This window comes from Salmo trutta, chromosome 38, assembly GCF_901001165.1.
Source record: "Salmo trutta chromosome 38, fSalTru1.1, whole genome shotgun sequence".
NCBI lineage: Eukaryota > Metazoa > Chordata > Actinopteri > Salmoniformes > Salmonidae > Salmo > Salmo trutta.
Window position 1 is genome coordinate 31285605 of NC_042994.1, and position 11430 is coordinate 31297034.

At 42.5% G+C, this 11430-nt stretch overlaps 1 long non-coding RNA gene across 1 annotated transcript; it reads left to right on the top strand.

Moving 5' to 3' along the window:
- Nucleotides 1-2120: 2120 nt before the first annotated feature.
- Nucleotides 2121-6062, top strand: LOC115177715 (uncharacterized). Its single transcript, XR_003872462.1, has 2 exons — nt 2121-2151; nt 5916-6062. It is a non-coding gene; the product is annotated as an uncharacterized LOC115177715 (long non-coding RNA).
- Nucleotides 6063-11430: the final 5368 nt, after the last annotated feature.

The following is an 11430-nucleotide window of genomic DNA, read 5'->3' on the forward strand; positions in this document are numbered from 1 at the left end:
AGGGGTTGGGTGTATTTATTGGTGTTTACCTTGTCCTCTAAGGGGTTGGGTGTATTTATTGCCGTTTACCTTGTCCTCTAAGGGGTTGGGTGTATTTATTGCCGTTTACCTTGTCCTCTAAGGGGTTGGGTGTATTTATTGCCGTTACCTTGTCCTCTAAGGGGTTGGGTGTATTTATTGGCGTTTACCTTGTCCTCTAAGGGGTTGGGTGTATTTATTGGTGTTTACCTTGTCCTCTAAGGGGTTGGGTGTATTTATTGCCGTTTACCTTGTCCTCTAAGGGGTTGGGTGTATTTATTGGCGTGTACCTTGCCCTCTAAGGGGTTGGGTGTATTTATTGGTGTTTACCTATCTCTCTAAGGGGTTGGGTGTATTTATTGGTGTTTACCTTGTCCTCTAAGAGGTTGGGTGTATTTATTGGTGTTTACCTTGTCCTCTAAGGGGTTGGGTGTATTTATTGCCGTTTACCTTGTCCTCTAAGGGGTTGGGTGTATTTATTGCCGTTTACCTTGTCCTCTAAGGGGTTGGGTGTATTTATTGCCGTTTACCTTGTCCTCTAAGGGGTTGGGTGTATTTATTGCCGTTTACCTTGTCCTCTAAGGGGTTGGGTGTATTTATTGCCGTTTACCTTGTCCTCTAAGGGGTTGGGTGTATTATTGCCGTTTACCTTGTCCTCTAAGGGGTTGGGTGTATTTATTGGTGTTTACCTTGTCCTCTAAGGGGTTGGGTGTATTTATTGACGTTTACCTTGCCCTCTAAGGGGTTGGGTGTATTTATTGGCGTTTACCTTGCCCTCTAAGGGGTTGGGTGTATTTATTGGCGTTTACCTTGTCCTCTAAGGGGTTGGGTGTATTTATTGGCGTGTACCTTGCCCTCTAAGGGGTTGGGTGTATTTATTGGTGTTTACCTATCTCTCTAAGGGGTTGGGTGTATTTATTGGTGTTTACCTTGTCCTCTAAGGGGTTGGGTGTATTTATTGGTGTTTACCTTGTCCTCTAAGGGGTTGGGTGTATTTATTGCCGTTTACCTTGTCCTCTAAGGGGTTGGGTGTATTTATTGGTGTTTACCTTGTCCTCTAAGGGGTTGGGTGTATTTATTGCCGTTTACCTTGTCCTCTAAGGGGTTGGGTGTATTTATTGGCGTTTACCTTGTCCTCTAAGGGGTTGGGTGTATTTATTGGCGTTTACCTTGTCCTCTAAGGGGTTGGGTGTATTTATTGGCGTGTACCTTGCCCTCTAAGGGGTTGGGTGTATTTATTGCCGTTTACCTTGTCCTCTAAGGGGTTGGGTGTATTTATTGGTGTTTGCACTCTAAAGGGTTGAGTGTACTTATTGGTGTGTACCTTCTAAGGAGTTGATTGGACCTAAGTTTAAAAAATGCATCCCACACCATAACAGACCCGCCAGAACCATCAAGAACGGAAGTGTTTCCTATATTTTGGCACTTACCTCTACATTCATATTCAGGTGTAGTTTGTGTAGAGTAAAGTATAGACTGTAAGAAAAGAGAAAACAGATTTGCTAACTTGGAATTATTTGTTATGAAATTGTTTAACTGCGTTACCCACTCCAGTCAGTATGTGGCGATGTGATTATTTTAGGTGATGATTCTTGCTTGACGTATAATCTTGTGGACAGGACAGGACGCTTCTTCAACAACAACATGGCTACTGATTCAACCGTCTCAGTAACTTGCTAGCCAACATAAAACAGAAATATTGAAGGTCTTAAGATTTTTTTTTTGTGTATCTACACGAATCTCAGTGTTTTAAACCAAATTCTGTTAACGTATCTACTTGTTGATTTAAACGTCGTTTTCTTGCTACATTTTCTGATTGATAGTGGGCATAACAACAGGCTTGTCACTAATGCTAACTAGCCAGTTAGCTAACATCCCCGACCATGAGCTCGCTAAGCTACTCCCCCCGGGTCCCAGCTAAAGAAGAGGAGGTCTGTTGGACGGAGGAAGAAGCTCTGGGGCTGAACATTGTCGTGAAAGAAGAAGAGGAGGATGTTATCGTGAAAGAAGAGGAAGAACCTTTTGGAGTAAAAGAGGAAGAGGAGGCTATCTCAATAAAAGAGGAGGAGGAGGAAGACGTTTTGGGAGTGAAAGAGGAGGAAGGAGAGGAGGAGACTGAAGATCTGGACACCAGTGAGTACTGTTTTAAAAACAGGCCTTCTACTAACGTTCTACACTTAAATATATTTTCACGGGGTTCAGTACGAGAGATCAGTGTTAAACGCTTAATTCAACGGAAATGGCACAGTACTGAATGGCAAATGTAGGCCGTTGTTGTAAATCAGAATTTATTCTTAACTGACTTGCCTAGTTGAATAAAGGTTAAATAAATATTGTAATGAACAGGCAGGGAGCAGGTCTCGAACCCTCGACCTTCAAGCCCGAAGTCCGGCGCGCTATCGACTGTGCCGCAAAAGCATGCTCGAGCGGCAGAGTCGATTTCCGCGCTTATAAACCCAGGGTCGTTACAATATATACATTTTGCCATTTCAAATGGTCACACTCATATTCATCTAATCAGGCCACACCTTACCACAAAACCGTAACACCATGTAGCAAATGTTGAAACGAACTGAACGCACCCCATAACTGTATAAATTATTAAAGGTGCGATCTGCCATTGGTACATGCATTTTGGGGATTTTAAAGGAATGATATAGAGGTCTGGCCATTTTAATTTCTTGGAGAAAATAACTGTCGTACCCTATCAGAACCCAAAATATAAGTTTTACTGCAAAAAAATGTAAACACCAAATTGTAAAGACTTTTTTAGACTAAAAAGATTGCCAAAACTGGTATGAAGCTAAGGGATGGGGATGGAAAAATGTAACCAGAGATATAGATTTTTCGACAAATTCATAGACAGAGACATGGATACAAGGCCTGACCTTGCCGGAAGATTCCGACCCTACCGTTAAGCTTCTTTACACTGAGCTGCACCAGGGTTGGGAACGCAATCATGACTACGTTAAGGCACCACGGAGCTGGCGTGAGATAGGGGTCGGAAAAAACGTACCTCAATGCAGGGATGAGATGGCAGCTGTGGCTCTTGCTGGCTAGTATGAGGACGAAAAGGCGTTTAGAACATTAACCAACGTTTAGAATGTTTAGAACATTTAGAACATTAACCAACGTTTAGAATGTTTAGAACACATTTTGAACATCAACCAACGTTTAGAATGTTTAGAACACGTTTAGAACATTAACCAACGTTTAGAATGTTTAGAACATTAACCAACATTTAGAATGTTTAGAACACGTTTAGAACACGTTTAGAACATTAACCAACGTTTAGAATACGTTTAGAACATTAACCAACGTTTAGAATATTTAGAACAAGTTTAGAACATTAACCAACGTTTAGAATGTTTAGAACACGTTACAGTAACCAACGTTTAGAACACGTTTAGAACATTAACCAATGTTTAGAATGTTTAGAACACGTTTAGAACTAACCAACATTTAGAACACGTTTAGAACATTAACCAACGTTTAGAACATGTTTAGAACATTAACCAACGTTTCGAATGTTTAGAACATTAACCAATGTTTATAATGTTTAGAACACGTTTAGAACATTAACCAACGTTTAGAACACGTTTAGAACACTAACCAACATTTAGAACATGTTTAGAATGTTTAGAACACGTTTAGAACAATAACCAACATTTAGAACACCTTTAGAACATTAACTAACGTTAGAACACGTTTAGAACATTAACCAACATTTAGAACACGTTTAGAACATTAACCAATGTTTAGAATGTTTAGAATACGTTTAGAACATTAACCAACGTTTAGAACACGTTTAGAACACTAACCAACATTTAGAACATGTTTAGAATGTTTAGAACACGTTTAGAACAATAACCAACATTTAGAACACCTTTAGAACATTAACTAACGTTTAGAACACGTTTAGAACATTAACCAACATTTAGAACACGTTTAGAACATTAACCAACATTTAGAACACATTTAGAACATTAACCAATGTTTAAAATGTTTAGAACACGTTTAGAACATTAACCAACGTTTAGAACGTTTAGAACATGAACATTTAGAACACATTTAGAACATGAACCAACGTTTAGAACACATTTAGAACATGAACCAACGTTTAGAACACATTTAGAACATGAACCAACGTTTAGAACACATTAGAACATTAACCAACATTTAGAACACATTTAGAACATTAACCAATGTTGAAAATGTTTGGAACACATTTAGAACATGAACCAACGTTTAGAACACATTTAGAACATGAACCAACGTTTAGAACGTTTAGAACATGAACCAACGTTTAGAACACATTTAGAACATGAACCAACGTTTAGAACACATTTAGAACATGAACCAACATTTAGAACACATTTAGAACATGAACCAACGTTTAGAACATTAACCAACGTTTAGAACACATTTAGAACATGAACCAACGTTTAGAACACATTTAGAACATGAACCAACGTTTAGAACACATTTAGAACATGAACCAACGTTTAGAACACATTTAGAACATGAACCAACGTTTAGAACACATTTAGAACATGAACCAACGTTTAGAACACATTTAGAACATGAACCAACGTTTAGAACACATTTAGAACATTAACCAACGTTTATAACACATTTAGAACATTAACCAATGTTTAGAACATGAACCAACGTTTAGAACACGTTTAGAACATGAACCAACGTTTAGAACACATTTAGAACATGAACCAACGTTTAGAACACGTTTAGAACATGAACCAACGTTTAGAACATGAACCAACGTTTAGAACACATTTAGAACATGAACCAACGTTTAGAACACATTTAGAACATGAACCAACGTTTAGAACACATTTAGAACATGAACCAATGTTTAGAACACATTTAGAACATGAACCACTGTGGTTTATTACCCTTTAAACTACTACTACTAGATTGATGGTTGTAACCATCTATTATCCCATTAACAAATCACCCAAACTTATTTAGTTTCCAAACTTCACATTTCTCCTAGTGTAGGCAACTTATCGTAATGAACGATATCAGCAACAGACCTGTGATAAGTGATCGGTATGGTCGGTGGCGTTTTAGTTTAGCGTTTCCCGCTCTGTTGTTGTTTGGCTAGCGACATTTCTGTAGCGGTCATGTAATTGTCTATATTGCAGTTAACTTTTTAATTGATAGTTTTTTGGGAAAGCCTTCCCATCTCTACCAGAAGGTTATCTTAGTTTATATTAACATCATCGCTGACGGCTACACACAGAGGACAGAGGCATTCCACTGTCGGTTCAGAAAGTGGCAAGTACATTCTATTTTTTTTATTTAAGCTTTATTTAACTAGGCAAGTCAGTTAAGAACAAATTCTTATTTACAATGACGGCCTAGGAACAGTGGGTTGACTGCCCTGTTCAGATTACCTATTCACTGATGCATTTTGTTTCTGTCTTATGATTAACTACTAACTTCAATACATTCAGTTGATTAACTACTACTTCAATACATTCAGTTGATTAACTACTACTTCAATACATTCAGTTGATTAACTTGGGCCAATTCATTCAGGTTCTACTAACTTCAATACATTCAGTTGATTTTGAATATTGTTGAATTCCGTTTTAATGTCTGGATTATGTGATTCAGGGCCCAACATATTAGATAGGTCAGAGATCACAGCTCCTCCGTTTTCAGTTGCAAAGTCATACAATAAAAACTGTTAAGATTCTCTATCAATAGTCTTTAACTTTGGAGCATGGGACAGTTGTAAAGGCTGCTTTCACGCCCCTCCAAGCATCTCTGGGTTGAGATTGAGGGATCTAGTCATAGAAAATAGTTTTTTTATCCTTTGCCGGTTTCATTCAGGCCTCTGTTTAATCAAATAGTTGGTCTGTCTTTGGCAGGAGAAAGATCAGACTCTCACTCTGACAGCGGGAAGAATCCTTCAGGAGAACCAGACCCAGAGACGCCCAAACCAGCAAGACAACACAACTGCTCCCAGTGTGGAAAGAAATGTATCCAGTTATCGCATCTGAAAGAGCATGAGAGAATACATACAGGAGAAAGCCTTACCACTGTTCCCAGTGTGAAAAGAGTTTTACCCAGTTAAATATGCTGAAACGACATGAAATAATACACACAGGAGCGAAGCCTCACCAATGCTCCCAGTGTGGAAATAGTTTTACCCAGCTATGGAACCTGACAGTGCATGAGAGGGCACACACAGAAAAGCCTTACCACTGCTCCCAGTGTGAAAAGAGTTTTAGCTGGTTAGGGAGCCTGAAAGTACATGAGAAAACACACACAGGGGAGAAGCCTTACCACTGCTCTCAGTGTGGAAAGAGATTTTCCCAGTTAGAGCAACTGAAAAAACATAAGAGAACACACACTGCAGAGAAGCCTTACCTCTGCTCCCAGTGTGGGAAGAGATTTACCCTGCTGAGAAACCTGAAAAATCATGAGCTAATACACTCTCTATATAAGCCTTGCCTCTGCTCCCAGTGTGGAAAAACATTTTCTCATCAGATTCCTTGAAAAAACATGAGCTAACGCACTCTGTAAAGAAGCCTTTCCACTGCTCACAGTGTGGAAAGACATTTTTCTCATTAGGGCCCCTGAAACAACATGAGAGAACACACTCAGGGGAGAAACCCTATCATTGCTCTAAGTGTGGAAAGAGTTTTACTTCATCGAATTCCCTGAAAAAACATAAAAGAATACACTCAGGAGTGAAACCCTACCACTGCCATCAGTGTAAAAAAAGTTTTACCCATCATGGCACCTGAAATATCATGAGAGGACACACACAGAAGAAAAATCTTATCATTGCTCCCAGTGTGTAAAGAGTTTTTACCATGTCACATACCTGAAAAAACACGAGCTAACACACTCTGTAGAGAAGCCTTTCCACTGTTCGCATTGTGAAAAGAGTTTTAAGAATTTAAGGAACCTGAAAGTGCATGAGCAAAGACACTGAAAAATCATGAAAGAATACACACTGGATAGAAGCCTTACCAGTTGCTCCTAATGTGAAAGAGATATACCATAAACATGTAAATGCAGAGTCTCAAATAGCTGTCTGTCCCTTTTAATAGCCGGGCAACGGCACACATTTCAGCAAATAAACACTTGTTTCAAATAAACGCTGGGTCTAAAGGAATTGTTAATGAGGTTACCATGAATTGTTTACTAGGCTTTAATGTTTGATTTGTTACATTAGATAAAAAATGATGGCAATCATTTGTTTTTATCACCAGTAAGAAACTGCTAGCCATTGGCTGCTAACAGCTGAGAACTGCTCGCTTACTGGCGAGCACAAAAACAGTCAACAACATTGTGAGTACAGACCCCTAGAAATTGGCTGATCGCCATCTAGTGGCGAAAGTAAGAACGGACAAAAAATGCACAGTCAAAGAGGAGAATAATTATTCTGAAAAAAGAAAATGTGTTTTTTCGCACTGTATATGCCTTTTTTTTTGGAAAAAACACATTTCCTTTATCAGAATTAGATGTATGTATGTATGTATGTATGTATGTATGTATGTATGTATGTATGTATGTATGTATGTATATAAGGAAATAGACACCTGTCTCTAATATAAGCATGTCTCTAATAAGAGCCTGTTGTGTTTAGTGATTTAAGCTAATGAAGACTGTAAAGTTTTACGGAAGTACATCACAGGGTTTTAAAATTCACACTGTTTGCTCCCAGAATTTTGAATGTGTATTTGTTTGACACATACGTTTTAAAAAGTGTACTCATACAAATGCATTTGTTTTTTATTTTAAAAACATGAATTGAACATGGAGTGAGTCTGTTTGAATATAGTGTCAGTTAGAATTTTTCTTTTTTATATCTTATTTATTTTATTTACCTTTATTTAATTAGACAAGTCAGTTAAGAACAGATTCTTATTTACAATGACGACCCTACCAGGGAACAGTGGGTTAACTGTCTTGTTCAGGGGCAGAACGACAGATTTTTACCTTGTCGGCTCAGGGATTCGATCCAGCAACCTTGAATATAGATCTGCTCTGTGATTTAAATGATCATTTTCAAAACTCTGGCTTTGTGCATTTTCTGTATGTGTGTGTTATTCAAGTGCAATATTAATGTGTTGTGATGGGACTAGTCAGGATACTGTTTGTGGACTTTAGCTAAGCATTCACCAACATCATCCCAGAACTGTTGCAGGACAAACTCATCCAGCTGAACGTACCCTACTCCATCTGTTGGTGGATCACTGACTTCCTGACAGACAGGTCACTTCACTGGGAAAACAACTTGCAGACTAATCCAAGTACAGAGGAGAGGTTGACCGCCAGATGGCCTGGTGCAGTCGCAACAACCTTGAACTCAACTCAGTCAACAACCGAACAGTCGCAACAACCTGGAACTCAACTCAGTCGCAACAACCTGGAACTCAACTCAGTCGGCAACAACCTGGAACTCAACTCAGTCGCAACAACCTGGAACTCAACTCAGTCGCAACAACCTGAAACTCAACTCAGTCGCAACAACCTGGAACTCAACGCAGTCGCAACAACCTGGAACTCAACGCAGTCACAACAACCTGGAACTCAACGCAGTCAAAACAACCTGGAACTCAGCGCAGTCGCAACAACCTGGAACTCAACGCAAGTCGCAAACAACCTGGAACTCAACGCAGTCAAAAACAACCTGGAACTCAGCGCAGTCGCAACAACCTGGAACTCAACGCAGTCGCAACAACCTGGAACTCAACGCAGTCAAAACAACCTGGAACTCAGCGCAGTCGCAACAACCTGGAACTCAACGCAGGTCGCAACAACCTGGAACTCAACGCAGTTGCAACAACCTGGAACTCAACGCAGTTTGCAACAACCGTGAAGATGGTGGTTGACTAAAGAAAACGTCCCCCACAAATTCCTAGGGACCATCATCTCCACAAGCTCAACTTAACATCACAGTGGAGGCCATCAGAGGATGTACTGATTGGGGGAGGGGGGGTATATTTTGTTCTCTAGGCCCAATGACATGAGAGGGCAACCATCACACCAACTCATTGAAGTTTGCAGTTTGTGTCTAAAAAAAACACTATTTTGATCAATATAGCTGGAGTGCATCTTTAATGATTTATTTATTTATAACGGTATACCTATGTAATATTATATGACATGCAGAATGTTCACATCATAAATATTTGGTCCAGTGTATGAATGCCTGCCTGTCTGTCATCACTGAGCTTTCAATTGGATTGATTTGTTTTAAGGCATGTGCAGTGGAGCAGGTCGAGAGCTTCAAGTTCCTCACTGTTGCTAGGTAACACGCTGAGATTCATGGGAAGAAGCTGCCAAGGGGAAACTGATTTGCTCCCAATTAAAATTCCTCAGTGTCCAACTCACTAAGATCTTAAAATGGTCCACACACAGTCACGAAGATGGCGCGACAGCATTGACAGTAGAATGGCCATATTGAAGAGCTCAGTGACTTTCAATGTGGCACCGTCATAGGATGCCACCTTTTCCAACCAAGTCAGTTGATCAAATTTCGACCCTGCAAGAGCTGCCCCGGTCAACTATAAGTGCTGTTATGGGGTTGTGGAAACATCTAGGAGCAACAACGGCTCAGCCTCGAAGTGATAGGACACACAAGCTCACAGAACAGGGCCGCTGAGTGCTGAAGTACGTAACGCGTAAAAATCGTCTGTCCTTGGTAGCAACACTCACTACCGATTTCCAAACGGCTTCTGGAAGCATCATTAGCACAATACATGTTTGTTGGGAGCTTCATGAAATGGGTTTCCATGGCCGAACGGCCGCTCACAAGCCTAAGATCACCATGCGCAAAATCAAGCATAGGCTGGAGTGGTGTAAAGCTCAGCACCATTGGACTCTGGAGCAGTGGAAACGCCTTCTCTGGCATGATGAATCACACTTCACCATCTGGCAGTCCGACGGATGAATCTGGGTTTGGCGGATACCCGGAGAACGCTACCTGTCCCAATGCATAGAGCCAACTGTAAAGTTTGGTGGAGGAGGAATAATGGTGTGGGGCTTTTCATGGTTCAGGCTAGGTCTCTTAGTTCCAGTGAAGGGAAATCTTAACACCATAGCATACAATGACATTCTAAATGATTCAATGCTTCCATCTTTGTGGCAACAGTTTGGAGAAGGCCCTTTCCTGTTTCAGCATGACAATGCCCCCGTGCACAAAGTGAGGTCCATACAGAAATGTTTTTTTTCGAGATCGGTGTGGAAGACCTTGAAGCTTAACACTAGAGTCTTATTACCTAAAATGGATCAATTGAAAGAGTGGGTTCACAGCTCCAATCCAGATGTGTGATTGGGGGGGCAGGTAGCCTAGTGGTTAGAGTGGTTAGAGTGGGGGGGGGCAGGTAGCCTAGTGGTTAGAGTGGTTAGAGTGGGGGGGGGGCAGGTAGCCTAGTGGTTAGAGTGGTTAGAGTGGGGGGGGCAGGTAGCCTAGTGGTTAGAGTGGGGGGGCAGGTAGCCTAGTGGTTAGAGTGGTTAGAGTGGGGGGGGGCAGGTAGCCTAGTGGTTAGAGTGGGGGGGGCAGGTAGCCTAGTGGTTAGAGTGGGGGGGGCAAGTAGCCTAGTGGTTAGAGTGGGGGGGGGCAGGTAGCCTAGTGGTTAGAGTGGGGGGGGCAGGTAGACTAGTGGTTAGAGTGGGGGGGGGCAGGTAGCCTAGTGGTTAGAGTGGGGGGGGGCAGGTAGCCTAGTGGTTAGAGTGGGGGGGGGGGGCAGGTAGCCTAGTGGTTAGAGTGGGGGGGGGGCAGGTAGCCTAGTGGTTAGAGTGGGGGGGGGGCAGGTAGCCTAGTGGTTAGAGTGTGGGGGGGGGGCAGGTAGCCTACTGGTTAGAGTGGGGGGGGGGGCAGGTAGCCTAGTGGTTAGAGTGGGGGGGGGGGGAGGTAGCCTAGTGGTTAGAGTGGGGGGGGGCCAGGTAGCCTCGTGGTTAGAGTGGGGGGGCAGGTAGCCTAGTGGTTAGAGTGGGGGGGGGGGGGGGGGGGGGGGGGGGGTGTGGGGGGGGGGGGGGCAGGTAGCCTAGTGGTTAGAGTGGGGGGGGGGGCAGGTAGCCTAGTGGTTAGAGTGGGGGGGGGGGCAGTAGCCTAGTGGTTAGAGTGGGGGGGCAGGTAGCCTAGTGGTTAGAGTGGGGGGGGGGCAGGTAGCCTAGTGGTTAGAGTGGGGGGGGGGGGCAGGTAGCCTGGTTAGAGTGGGGGGGCAGGTAGCCTAGTGTTAGAGTGGGGGGGCAGGTGCGTAGCCTAGTGGTTAGAGTGGGGGGGGGGGCAGGTAGCCTAGTGGTTAGAGTGGGGGGGGGCAGGTAGCCTAGTGGTTAGAGTGGGGGGGGCAGGTAGCTAGTGGTTAGAGTGGGGGGGGGGGGGGCAGGTATCTAGGGTGTTAGAGTGGGGGGGGGGGCCAGTAG